Source organism: Argopecten irradians, chromosome 1 (genome assembly GCF_041381155.1).
Source record: "Argopecten irradians isolate NY chromosome 1, Ai_NY, whole genome shotgun sequence".
Classification (NCBI taxonomy): Eukaryota; Metazoa; Mollusca; class Bivalvia; order Pectinida; family Pectinidae; genus Argopecten; species Argopecten irradians.
The window spans coordinates 46,786,569-46,799,041 of record NC_091134.1 but is presented as its reverse complement, the minus strand read 5'-3'; the positions used below and the strand labels follow the sequence as shown (position 1 = coordinate 46,799,041).

General features: G+C 35.8%; 1 pseudogene; it reads left to right on the top strand.

Annotated features, from left to right (window-relative positions):
* Positions 1 to 11,689, top strand: part of LOC138328759 (uncharacterized) — a 73,622-nt pseudogene extending 61,933 nt beyond the window's left edge.
* Positions 11,690 to 12,473: the final 784 nt, after the last annotated feature.

The window sequence follows — 12,473 nt, the reverse complement described above, 5'->3', positions numbered from 1 at the left end:
TAACAAAGCTATATAGATATCGCCTAAATCAAATGAAAGAGAACATCGTAATACCGTCTTCCCATGCCTATTAATTTGTATACAGTATGTGAAGCTTTAATAGGTTTGAACCGCTCGTAAAGTACTTGATCTTAAGGGCGCTTAATCCATTTGATAAATATGAATCAAATATGTGTAACAGCAGTTTGAGACATTAAATAGCATTTTAGTTACTATTATGTTGTAAAAACGGAAAATAAAAATATATTCTTCTATCATGTTAAGTAATTATTGGATAAATCACACATTTTGTTTAGAAGTGTAAATTCTAAAATTCCAAGTCAATAATGAAGGTGTCATGCGCAGAGGTCAAACTTACTGAACTACAAATACATAACTTCCGCAGGAAAGGCTATCAAGCTCTGTGATTGGTGAGGCTGCTATCGTAAATTGGTCGCGACATGTCGTAAAAAACAACATTTAAGTCCGCGAACTGTTATTTAGTGGTTACCTAATGTGGCGATTTTGACCGGATTAGCCGGCCACTTGAGAATTTTTACGGCAATGTGAGCATCATAAAGACAGGGAACCGAAAGCTTGTTTAGCACTTGAGTTATGGCCACTTACTAAAATGTATTGTAATCAGGGGAATAGTTTAAAGAACGGAACGTTTTTTGTCGGGATTTAACGCTTTCTTCAAAGTTAATGTCACAGGGCGACGAGTGCGAACGATTTTCCATGTACGTCGTCCACATCAAAATGAAAGGGCGATATAGCACAATCTCAGAAGGTGAACTAATGCCTCAATCGGTTGAATTGATATTGCTTTATTAAAAACCTTTGTCCTTTGTTAACTTCAAGGTGTTCGTTTTGGAAAAAATCGAACTCTGTAAAAATAACCGAGCTACGGGTAATAACTACCCGTATAAATACCCCTTCCAGTTGTTGGATGAAATTGTTAGCTATAAATGTCAGATCCTAACCACCATTTATATCGGGAACCTCCCCACCCATCACAAATGATATCAAATTTAATGAACATGTTGAACAAAACATACTTGTATGATCATCGGTATTAAACACTTAGTTATGGTTTTTATTACTTGATAAAGCAAATACATTAGTAATAAAATACCATACAACGATAAGATCCGTTGTTTCCCTTTGAGAATAAAGGCATTTCAAGGGGAGGGCTTATTACCGAATGTGGGTCTAAAATAGCGGAACGAGTTTGAGAAATGTCGCCCGACATGTATTATAATGTTTATTGATTGTTATCTACTTTTGAAATGTCTTTCCTATTACTGCTAGTTTTGCTTTTAATTCACAGTTTCACTTTGGAAGGTTTTTGTAAAATAAGTGTGGTAGAGTGGTAACACGATGTCACGATGCAGTTTGCAGTAAGTTATGGTATTACTTGTCGAGTATATGAATACATGTACGGGGTGTCCCAAAAAACATGTCCCGAGTTTGACGCTTTATAAAAACTGTTTTGATAGAAGGAGGAATTTGATCTATTTACCATTAGAAAGGTAGTGATCTACTCTGTACAACGATATATAACAACCCGGACAAATATCTTTTTGTTAAAACTTACATTGAAAGTTGTGAGAAAGTCATATCTCTCTAATTTTGCGATTTGTTCAGAAAATCAATAACTTTCAGTTAAAGAATGGGCGCGAGGTGTTCGCCCTTCTTTTTGATGACATGATGAATTCTGTCCCTGAAATTCCTCACCACCTTACAATTCTGTAAATCTACTTCCTGGAGATAGACAGCATACCTGGGTGACATTTTCATAACATTTTATTTACTAAAGTAGGGGATTTTCTGACCGCATTGTAGATTCCAATAGCTTGAGCCTGATTCTTCATGGTACTAGAAAGTCATCAAAATGTGACATCATCGATGATGTCATCATTTCTATTATGACCATATCACATATAATGACGAAATAATCTGTACATTTGTACCCAATTAAGTTTACTTTGGATACTCCTGCTTTCCAAATCATTTTGAATTTAAAAAAAAAAAATTATAATTGCAAAATTTATTACCCGTCAAAGTGAGGACATGTTTTTTGGGACACCCTGTATGTTCTTCGCTGTTTAAAATCTAGAAAAATAATCTTATGTAATGATAAGCTTTTTATATATAGGTGTATTCTGAATTAGAGATGCCTATTTTTGCTAAAAGTAACACGACGCATCTCCAATTTCATTGACATCCGTAAATCAAGTGAATGTGGCGCTTAAGTACCTTTTAGAACATTACAGTGAATATTCACGTGCAACTAAATGTTTTAAATAGAGACCTGGGTATTGTAAACACTACATCGGGATGGGAACTTACGCGAGTATAGATTTTACGACAATCATTCTTGAAAGAAACCAATTGTTGATTTCCGCTACATTTCCTAGTATGGTATTCTGCACGCAGCGATGTAGACATGCTATCATCCTTTCACGTGAATTTAGAGAGCAAGATCTGATTCAACAGCTGGTAAATTTACCATTATAACATCATCAATTCTATCGGATCAAGGTTACGACGCACGGAAAACAATTACAGAGCTTTATATCGCGTGTTGTGTACCTTGTTGAAGGAAATTGTCTCCGGGGGTGGTCGCTGCTACCGAACTTCCGGTAGTATCGACAATTGAAATTTGCCATCACCCTTTCTCACCAGTGATTAAAGTGTCAACTGAAAACTTACGGAATCATCTAACATAATGTTTCTACTCTCCGCTAGGCGTCGCTTCATCACTATGATTGTTTCATCTTATATAAACGTTACTACTCAGTCGGAAATCTAATTTTTATTTTTTATTTTTTATTTTTTAGATTACCAGTTCATCACAAGCTCAAGATATGCCCAATAAATTAAGTAAACTACATCTTCAGTCAAACTTATGGGGTTCTAATGACACAAAATAGAGAATGGTGTAGCTTATGTCAAACGTTCATTATATTATTGCTTTGTGTATCTAATACATTTTTGTTGCATGGCTCTAAATTTCTAATTAAAATAACAGGTTATATTTTCCCTTTTTGCCCGCAGATATCTTACAATCTGGAAAATTAATTCGGTAAGCGTTCACGAATAAAAAAGGATCTGCATAAACCAATTGATTTACATGATCTTGTCAATCGGAAGGCTTCATTACGAATTTATCTAGTGACATATATGTACATGTATCTAAAGCATTGTTAGACTGGCTAAGTAAGTGTTCGGTGAACTGGAGATCTGGATAACGACCAGACGAGTAGGTTTCGCGGTAGATAATTATATGGTAAGGCTTCAGTACGCCTATCGCTTACATTATAGGGAATCGGTTTGGTGGTCGTTACCAGTAGTGTCATGGCGCGGCTTCTCATAGAAATTCCAATTTTATATTTCTGGTTTTAGTTAAGTTTTGCTTTACGTCATATGTGGAAGACTAATATGGTACGGACTATAGACAGTTCTCTAAGTTAAGTATTGCTTTACGTCATGTGTGGAAGACTAATATGGTACGGACTATAGACAATTTTGTAGTGTTGTCCAACTGAAACATGCTTCCGAAGATAACACCTTTTAATGGAATCATACTTCACAGTAAAGCATTACTGACTGACTGTTTTGAATCGGAAAATATGCAGAATTGGGTAAATTATGATTTTGGAGAAATCGTTTTGTCGTTCTGGAAAACATCGATTCCCGTACCTTTTCCGAGATTTATGATTACCGATTGGAATTAGTAGTTGATGCAGACTTACACATTGTGAAGGAGATTACAAAACGTCTACCCCACTTGACTAATAAAAGTAAATGTTGCCCATGATCTTTTGGGTGTAAATATATAAAACAAAAATAGACCAAACACAATCTGACCTACGCCGGCGAATTAGTTTACGTCGGCAGGGCTTCGAGGTTACAGATAACTTGTTGATGACATAATTGGAGGCCTAAATAGATAATATAAGGTAAATTTGAGAAATTAGATTTGAGCGCACCAGGAAAAAGAACAAGATCTTTTAGAAAAAAAGTGTTTCGACTACCTACAACCACGATTTGAAACCTTTGTCACATCAAGGGTCACACAACAACATGAACGAGTTCCATTGAAACAAGCACGAACAAGCCTGCTATTAAACTAGATACAAATATATATAGTAGCAGACCGTTGTAACAGCAAGCACAAACTGCAGAGCCAGTCGAACTGCAAGCATTGCATTTAGAATCAATCGACTCCAGCAGGACAGGGCTTTCTGTATATCAAGCGCCCTCGTCCTATTTTATGAAGCTCGACCGAGGTAAATCGGGCATGTCTAAAGCTAGTCCACAGTTAACCAGTTCTCGGACTCATCATTATTCACGCTTCAGTGTGCTGTGAATAAGCTTGGTAAATTCGTTACTTGGTTCAGATGGTCAATTAATAACAGGTTGTGTTTAGTAATTAATACGTCTCCCCCTTGTCTAATACACACCGTAAACGTCTGAGCCGCATCCATTACCATCGCTCCCGTCTGGTGGAGGCAGTAGCGGCCATTACTTAGTGCCGTCTGGTAGCAAGGCTCTCTGTGTGTTACTAAGCGAACATGCCTTACATAATGTAACAGCGACTTCTGGCCATGACAAATTGGGGGCGGTAAAAAAGCTACATATAGAACATACCATTGTGGATGTAATACGTTAAATAGCTTCGTGATGTATTCACGTTTTGACCTTGGATTAAATTTTAACAGAGTTCTCATTAGGTTCTGGAATTAGCAGGTACCATACTCAGTCAGTTGGTAGGTGGACCGTTTCCTTCTCGTCTGGCGTATTATCGCTATATCGCTAGGATGAAACTAAGTTAGGCCTAGTATAACATCGGACAGGTTACGCAAATACATTCAAATTTTGATAATGTCAGTGCTATTTGCAAGATTAGGCGCATTTCGTAAGATTAAAAAGGGCTCGTTATTAAAACATCGTCCATGTTATAGGCCAATAGAGAGGCAGTAATACGTTAAAAGCTTAGCAAAAGACGTGTACTATGATGTCCATTTAATGTTCGATATAACTGAGATTGTTTTACGTTGATGTGTCGGATTTTTCGTATTGTTTCGCAATGCATAGGATGGATGAATATGTAGTGCAATTGATGCAAGCGGGATGCGTTTCCGCTTGCCAGAATCAGAAAATATGCTTGCATTGCGATATCTAAACTTACCATGATCTGCACTGTGGAAAGTGTGTTGGTTGGTTATTAACGGCCTCCTCTGTATGCGCTGTGTTGCTGTAGATGTCTGTGTTGTGTGTCCTTGTGATAGCGAAACACCTTTCCATTTTATAGTGCTCTCGTTAAAGAATGTTGCCAAAGACACCGAGCAGCAGCCCCCGCCTGAACTTAGCCTGATATATAAGAAATCTTTAAGACATACTGCTGTTTATTATAACTCCGTTTGTGGAGTGCCAACGACATGGACATGTAGTACAGATCAGTACTTTACACGAAAAAGAAATTGTTATCAAGTTACACTCCCCCAAATCTCGTGATCTGAACCCGTATTATCCTGTATTTCCGGTGTAGCGTCCCATTTACTAACTTTATCTTCGTTCAATTTAGACAGCGAAGACCGTTCGGTTAAAAGTCACAAATACATCTATAACTTAACCAATGCAAGTACTCTTCGGCTTATCAAATTAAAAAATGGAACTGCTAGACAAAACGCAATAAGGAGACCATGCTTTGAGAGAACGACATTTAGTAAAGCCCCTGAAGCTTCTAAGTGACATATGACGTCTCGGCAAACTAGTTAATCTGGGTCGAAGGCTAGCCAAAATATGTCCGGGTGTTTGATAAAATGTTTTCACGTGAATTTAATAGACAGTTAGTGTCAACGAAAATGTGGTTTGGGCACCTTTATAATAGTATTTCCCTTCTAGGATTAATAAAACGACAGTGGCAAATCCAGTTAATGTAATGATAAAAACTCCAATCGATCACAGACAGAATTCGGCTTAAAACAATACTTTGGATACTGTTGACACCCTGATGTGGTCGACTTATGTGTTAAATGCAAGATTTCCTTTGTATATAGATGTAATCAATTTAGGTCTATTTTGCTGTTTTGCCGCGTAGTACAGTGATAGTCAACTAATTTGTGGTGAGACGCCGACTTCAGGAAACATATGAACGAGCCGCGTCACCCAATGTGCAGCTTTGAGTCCAAGATGTAACCTCTTCTAATTCAAAGACTAGTTCTGATGCTACAAAGTTAGCTTTTAAAAAAGTATACTTATGAATCAGTGTGTTATATGTGGACCGGTGACCTACTTACGTGTGCAAGTGACTGTGGAAAGACGAAACCCTCGGTGGCAGGAGACTGCGTGTGTGTCACCCTTAATACTCAACTGATACTGTAGGATCACAGGGACTTGTAACGTAGGTTGTGAGAAAGTCTACTGTGTATACATGTGTACTATATACTATATAAAAGGACAAGGGAACCAACGGCTCGCTTGGAAGAGGTACACCTGCCTCTACAAAAGTCGCCCGTATTCCGTCAAACATTGATAAATATGTACATATTTAATACCAATATATTCTTAAATAAATTTTCGACATGGAAAACACAACTTCAAACACGAAATAATATATTAACATACCTTTATTTCACTATGAACGTGGAAAATGCAGTCAGATATCACCGATGTCGTTTTGCCTGTCCACTGAAATCTAGGTCAAAAGCACTCATATTCCCTGGTAACAAATTTTGTATGCATTCATTTCACTTTCTGGTGATATTTTCCCATTGCAAATACAAATAGGCTATCTCTGATAACTCTTTCATTAATCCAATCCAACAGCTAAGCGAGGAATCACACTTTTTTTATCCAGCACTCGACTCTTGTTCGTATAATCCGCCATATTGTAATTGATGATGGGTACCTTTTTGGTGTACTCGCCCTTACCCGATACTACACTGAAATTCTGTACTCAGACTCTGTATAAATTAAGTTTCACGGTTTAGGTTCTTAGAAGAACCTTTATTTGAGATGTATATATCATTAATTGAAGAATCTAACTTATATGGAGACTCTAATGTTGTACTTGACCGTTACCACATTGATATTGTAGCGTTTAGTGTACAGACACCGGGTATATGGTGTTTCCAGTCCAGGTCCGGGTATGGGGTACACAATATCCACACAAACGTGTTTAACCTAGATTTCAGTGGACAGGCAAAACGACATCGGTGATATCTGACTGCATTTTCCACGTTCATAGTGAAATTAAGGTATGTTAATATATTATTTCGTGTTTGAAGTTGTGTTTTCCATGTCGAAAATTTATTTAAGAATATATTGGTATTAAATATGTACATATTTATCAATGTTTGGCGGAATACGGGCGACTTTTGTAGAGGCAGGTGTACCTCTTCCAAGCGAGCCGTTGGTTCCCTTGTCCTTTTATATAGTATATAGTACACATGTATACACAACAGACTTTCTCACAACCTACGTTACAAGTCCCTGTGTGTAGGATGAGTCTGACGACAATCCAAAAGGAGCGGAAACTGTCACTTTTATAGAATTTATCGCACCTCGGACAGAAATGTCCACAAATGATTGGCGGAAAGCCGTCACGTGGTGACCCCCTATCACTTTATAGGGGGTCAGTAAAGTCATTATGGTGCAATATGGCGGCTCTCGCCCTCGCTTCAAAATTTAAACACATTATTTTCAAGTTAATATACCATTTCCTTACCGTAAAACTATATATTACTTGTTAATTTTTGTGTAAAAATAACTTAAATAGTTTTAATACTTCAAATTAAATGAAATGCATATTTTTAAATATGAGTTGCTTCCCCTACGCCAGTTTGAAAGTTGATGACGCGGCGAAAGTCAAACGTAACAATTCAAGCGTTTTCTAGACTGTGATTAGAAACAAATGGAGGGGTTCGTACCTCCGACAATCCTCACTCTACAATCAATTTATCGGCATAACTTTCAAGTGATTATTTCAGCAAGAATGCAAAGAGGATCAAGGAGATTGTGCTTTAAATGTTGGATGGATGTTTTTGTCACTTTTGTTTGTGATGCTTTCAATGTGGACCGGTGACCTACTTACGTGAGCAAGTGACTGTGGAAAGACGAAACGCTCGGTGGCAGGAGACTGCGTGTGTGTCACCCTTAATACTCAGCTGATACTGTAGGATGAGTCTGACGACAATCCAAAAGGAGCGGAAACTGTCACTTTTATAGAATATTTAGTGTCTCCTTACAGGGACGCATGGCCAAAAGTGAGGCCATGTGAAGGGAGAAGTTAAGAAGCGGAGAGTCAGTTAGGAAGTTTAGTCACCTCTTATGATACCATGAATGGAGTAGGCCTATTTAAGCGACTAGTCTCACATTCCCCAAAATTTTCCTGTAGTTCAATATTTTTCATATTTGATTTATGAAGTAAATATGTTGTTATGCATCTTCTGTCAAAGTTTCGAAGAAATTGAACCATCTATTTTTTCTGAATAAATATTCAAATTTGCCATTTTTGAGTAGATTTGCACATGAAAAATCAGCATTAGTCTGTACTAAATCCGCCCCGTAAATGAAAATAATTAACAAAATGTTCTACGATATATATATATTGTTTAATTGACGTGATATATATCAATCCTTTTTTTTTTAAAAATGCTTTACTTCTCGTCATAATTAATTTCTAGTGATCATTTTTGGAGGAAATTAGGTAAAAAAGACGCAAGTAAATTACCTAAAACATTCTCACCAAAATGAAAATAAATCAAAATTGTGAAGTTCAATTTTTATAGAAAAATAACAGACTAAAAAGTGACAAAGTTGCTTTTAATCAGTCAATTTTCAAGAAAATTGAACCACAATTTGTCAAGATAGAGCATTTTTAGCACCAAAAAATCTTCATTTTTCATTGAAAAAGACGGGATTCACAATAGAGTTATCTCCCCTATTATATATACTTTTTATACATTCACTGCAGAATTTTCTGTTACAATATAGCCTAGATGTCAATAGTTTTAGTTTTAAAATGATTAACAATGTTTAATCAATATATATTTACCATAAAATAGCAATTTAAGATTGATAGGATTATTTGTGTTGTTATTTTTAAAACTAATAAAATAATTTATTCATAAATTCAAACTTCAGAAAAGGGGGTATTAATCAAATCGCGGTCATTCAAATGCTTGAAGAGCTTGGGGCACTGTCATAACTCAAGCGTCTGTATGAAAAAATCATGATCTGTCTCCCTTACCATGAGACTACATTCTTAAAGCGATATATATCTGGGATCTTATGGTTTATGTCGCCTTCTGCATCATGAAATATATATTGTAGTTAGCGGGAGAAAGGGCGACTAAATTTGGGATCTTATCTTTTAATAAAGATTTTTTGAATTAGGAGTTCGTTCCAAAGTTACAAATGGAATAACATGATATAATGTAATATAATAATATGTTTTTTTTCTTGATTTTGACATATTAGAAATCAAAGGCACCAATTTGACGCAAAATGTAATTTTATCGGAATTTCAGCAAAATTGGTTGTCTTATTCGTATGAATATTCGCATAATTAACAAAACCAATGTTTTCTTTAAGAAATAATAAGATCACACACGCATTCCATTTTTGCTCAGAATATAGCAGTATATCTTACACTACGTAGCGACCACAACATCTTCAGGAAAAAACGTAAAGCTGAAAACACGATGGGTTGTGCCTCAATGCTTTACTGCATCGCCGTTTGGACGTTATATGCCGACAAATGCCGTACGTGCTGGTCCACCTTCCTGGTTACCTGTGCTGAAGCTACAACGTTACTTTTACTGGGCGCTCCCTCTTGTACAAGAACCAGGCTCGCACTCTCTTACCTGGTGAATAAAGATAAACAATATCAGCATTGTATGTTGATGCTTTTTTCGCTTTACAAACTATTATTGCAAAAACTTTGTCTAAAAGAAAACGTCTTTATTATTGTTTTGTAGATTTTCGTAAAGCTTTTGACTATGTAGATAGAGCAAGTCTCTGGTACAAGCTGTCCAAATTAGGTATTCGTGGAAAGTTTTTGGCAACGGTCAAATCTCTTTATACATCTGTTAAATCTTGTGTTTTAGTAAATGGAAACTGTTCAAATTTTTCTCTAATAACGTAGGTATAATGCAAGGGGAAATTTTGTCCCCCCCCCCCCCCGCTTTTTTCTTTGTTTATAAACGATTTTGAGAATAGCTTTATTGAAAATGGTGCTCCTAGCTATGAGTTTGGAGAATTGCAAACATATGCAGATAAATGGAAAGTAACAGTTAATACAGAAAAAACTAAGATTGTCGTTTTTCGTAATGGCGGTATAGTTAAAGGAAACGAAATTTGGACTTTCAATGGGGAACAGCTTTCTGTAGTTGATCAATTTTGTTATTTAGGCGCCCTCTTCCGATTCAACAATAAACTTAGTTTTATGTCTAAACACGTGGCTGAACAGGGACGTAAAGCTCTATTTGCTCTTCGCTCCAAATGTAATAATATGAGTTTGAATATCAATACTATGTTTCACCTTTTCGATTCATATGTTTGTAGTGTTCTTTTCTATTGGTGTGAAATATGGGGAATTAATAAATCGGTTGAGGTAGAAAAAATTCATTTGGAATTTTGCAAAAATTTACTTGGTGTAAAGAAATCCACATGTAACGATATGGTATACATTGAACTTGGACGTTAGTCACAGGCTAATGCACAACTGTGTAGAATGTTAAAATATTGGTTTAAATTATTAAAATCAGAAAATTGTATCTTATCTGAGGTCTATAACTTTCTTTACATGGAAACGGCGAAGGAACATTCTAAGCAAAATTGGTTAGTATTTCTAAAGCGTAAATTATTTGAGCTAGGTTTTGGTTATGTTTGGACGAGCTAGGTTTTGGTTGATATCTATCTTTTACCTCTATTAAACAGATAATTGAAGATCTGGCTAATCAAATTTTTTCTAATTTTATACAAGTCTCAAGTAAATGTGATCTTTATAGGCATATGGTTGATAAAGTGACTTTGCAATTCTATTTGACTAAACCATTACCAAATCAACGAAGAATTATGATTACGAAATTTTGTCTTTCTGCGCACAATTTAGCTGTAGAATCCGGGAGATACAGTAATGTAGAAAGGTGTTACAGATATTGTCAATATTGTATTTATTATTAGATGTTGCAGATGAATATCATATTTTCTTCTTGTCTGCCACTTTTATTCTGATATTAGGGTGAAATATATAAAGAAATATTATTGGCACAAGCCATCAGTTCATAAAGTTATCGAATTATTAAACTCAAAGAGTCAGAAAGAATTTAATTTGCTTTGAAGATTTATAGTAGAAGCCCATAAACGTAGAATTGTGTAATTACATTATTACTGAAATGTTTTTGTCTTCTAAGTGCTTCTCTCTATCCGATATTTTCGTGTCCTTCAATCAGTCCGTTCGTCCGCATGTTCCTTTTTTGTCATTTGTACAGGTGTAATTTTAGTACATATAACTCCATATTGTAACTTAAGGTGCAATATCTAATTCAAAGTATTATATATTGGTTATTCTGTTTACATTGTATGTATTTAATTCATATGGTTACTTTTTTTGGAAAATACGCACCGCTTTAGTATTTTGTCAAATGTATTCTTTAGAATATGTGTTATTGTGTAAATGTATATGCTTGTTTGTAGCCGATAGGCCAAATGGCCTAAGGTAATAAAAGAATTGAATTGAAAGGATATTATCTAATCTTCATTATGCCATGTTAATATGAATAATATTATTCTTATTTGCAAAAGGTGTGCATAAAGTTGCTTTGTGTAGGGTTCGAAGTGTGGTGAACAAATAATATGCAAAAAAGTCCAAATTCAAAATGCCACTATATACATGTATGATGTCAAGGCAAGCATTCACTACGGCTAGCCATTTTATTGCAATGTAGACTATTACTGCCATGTACCAATTTGTTAAAGCTGTTTTTGTTACAAATTGGGACTCACTTAACTGAATTTGTTACTAAAATGATTGTAACGAATACACCAGTAAATAGGAATAATCGGAACGTTTTCAGACAGTAGCTTCACTATGGCTAGTGTTTGCTTTAAACGTCCCCCGAATCATATACATGTAGTCCTGTTAACTCGCTACACTGTACATACGGTCAATTTAATCAGGCTTGTTTCCAATCGAATGGACTTCATGACGTCCGCGTTTTATGAGACAACTCTATTTGTATGTTTGCGTATACTGGACGATGTAGATTTGCTCAGGAGACTCAGCCATGTTCGGCAATCTCAATTCTGTGTACCACACGCTTCTATGTTTATGTGATTAAACTACATCCTTAACCGTTATTTAAAAGCTAGCAAATACAAGTTTAGTGTTCCCGGGGTGGCCATATTCACTTATCTGCAAGTGCATGTATTTTACAATGATACATGGCAAACACGGGGCTTTAATCTCATCTAAAAGT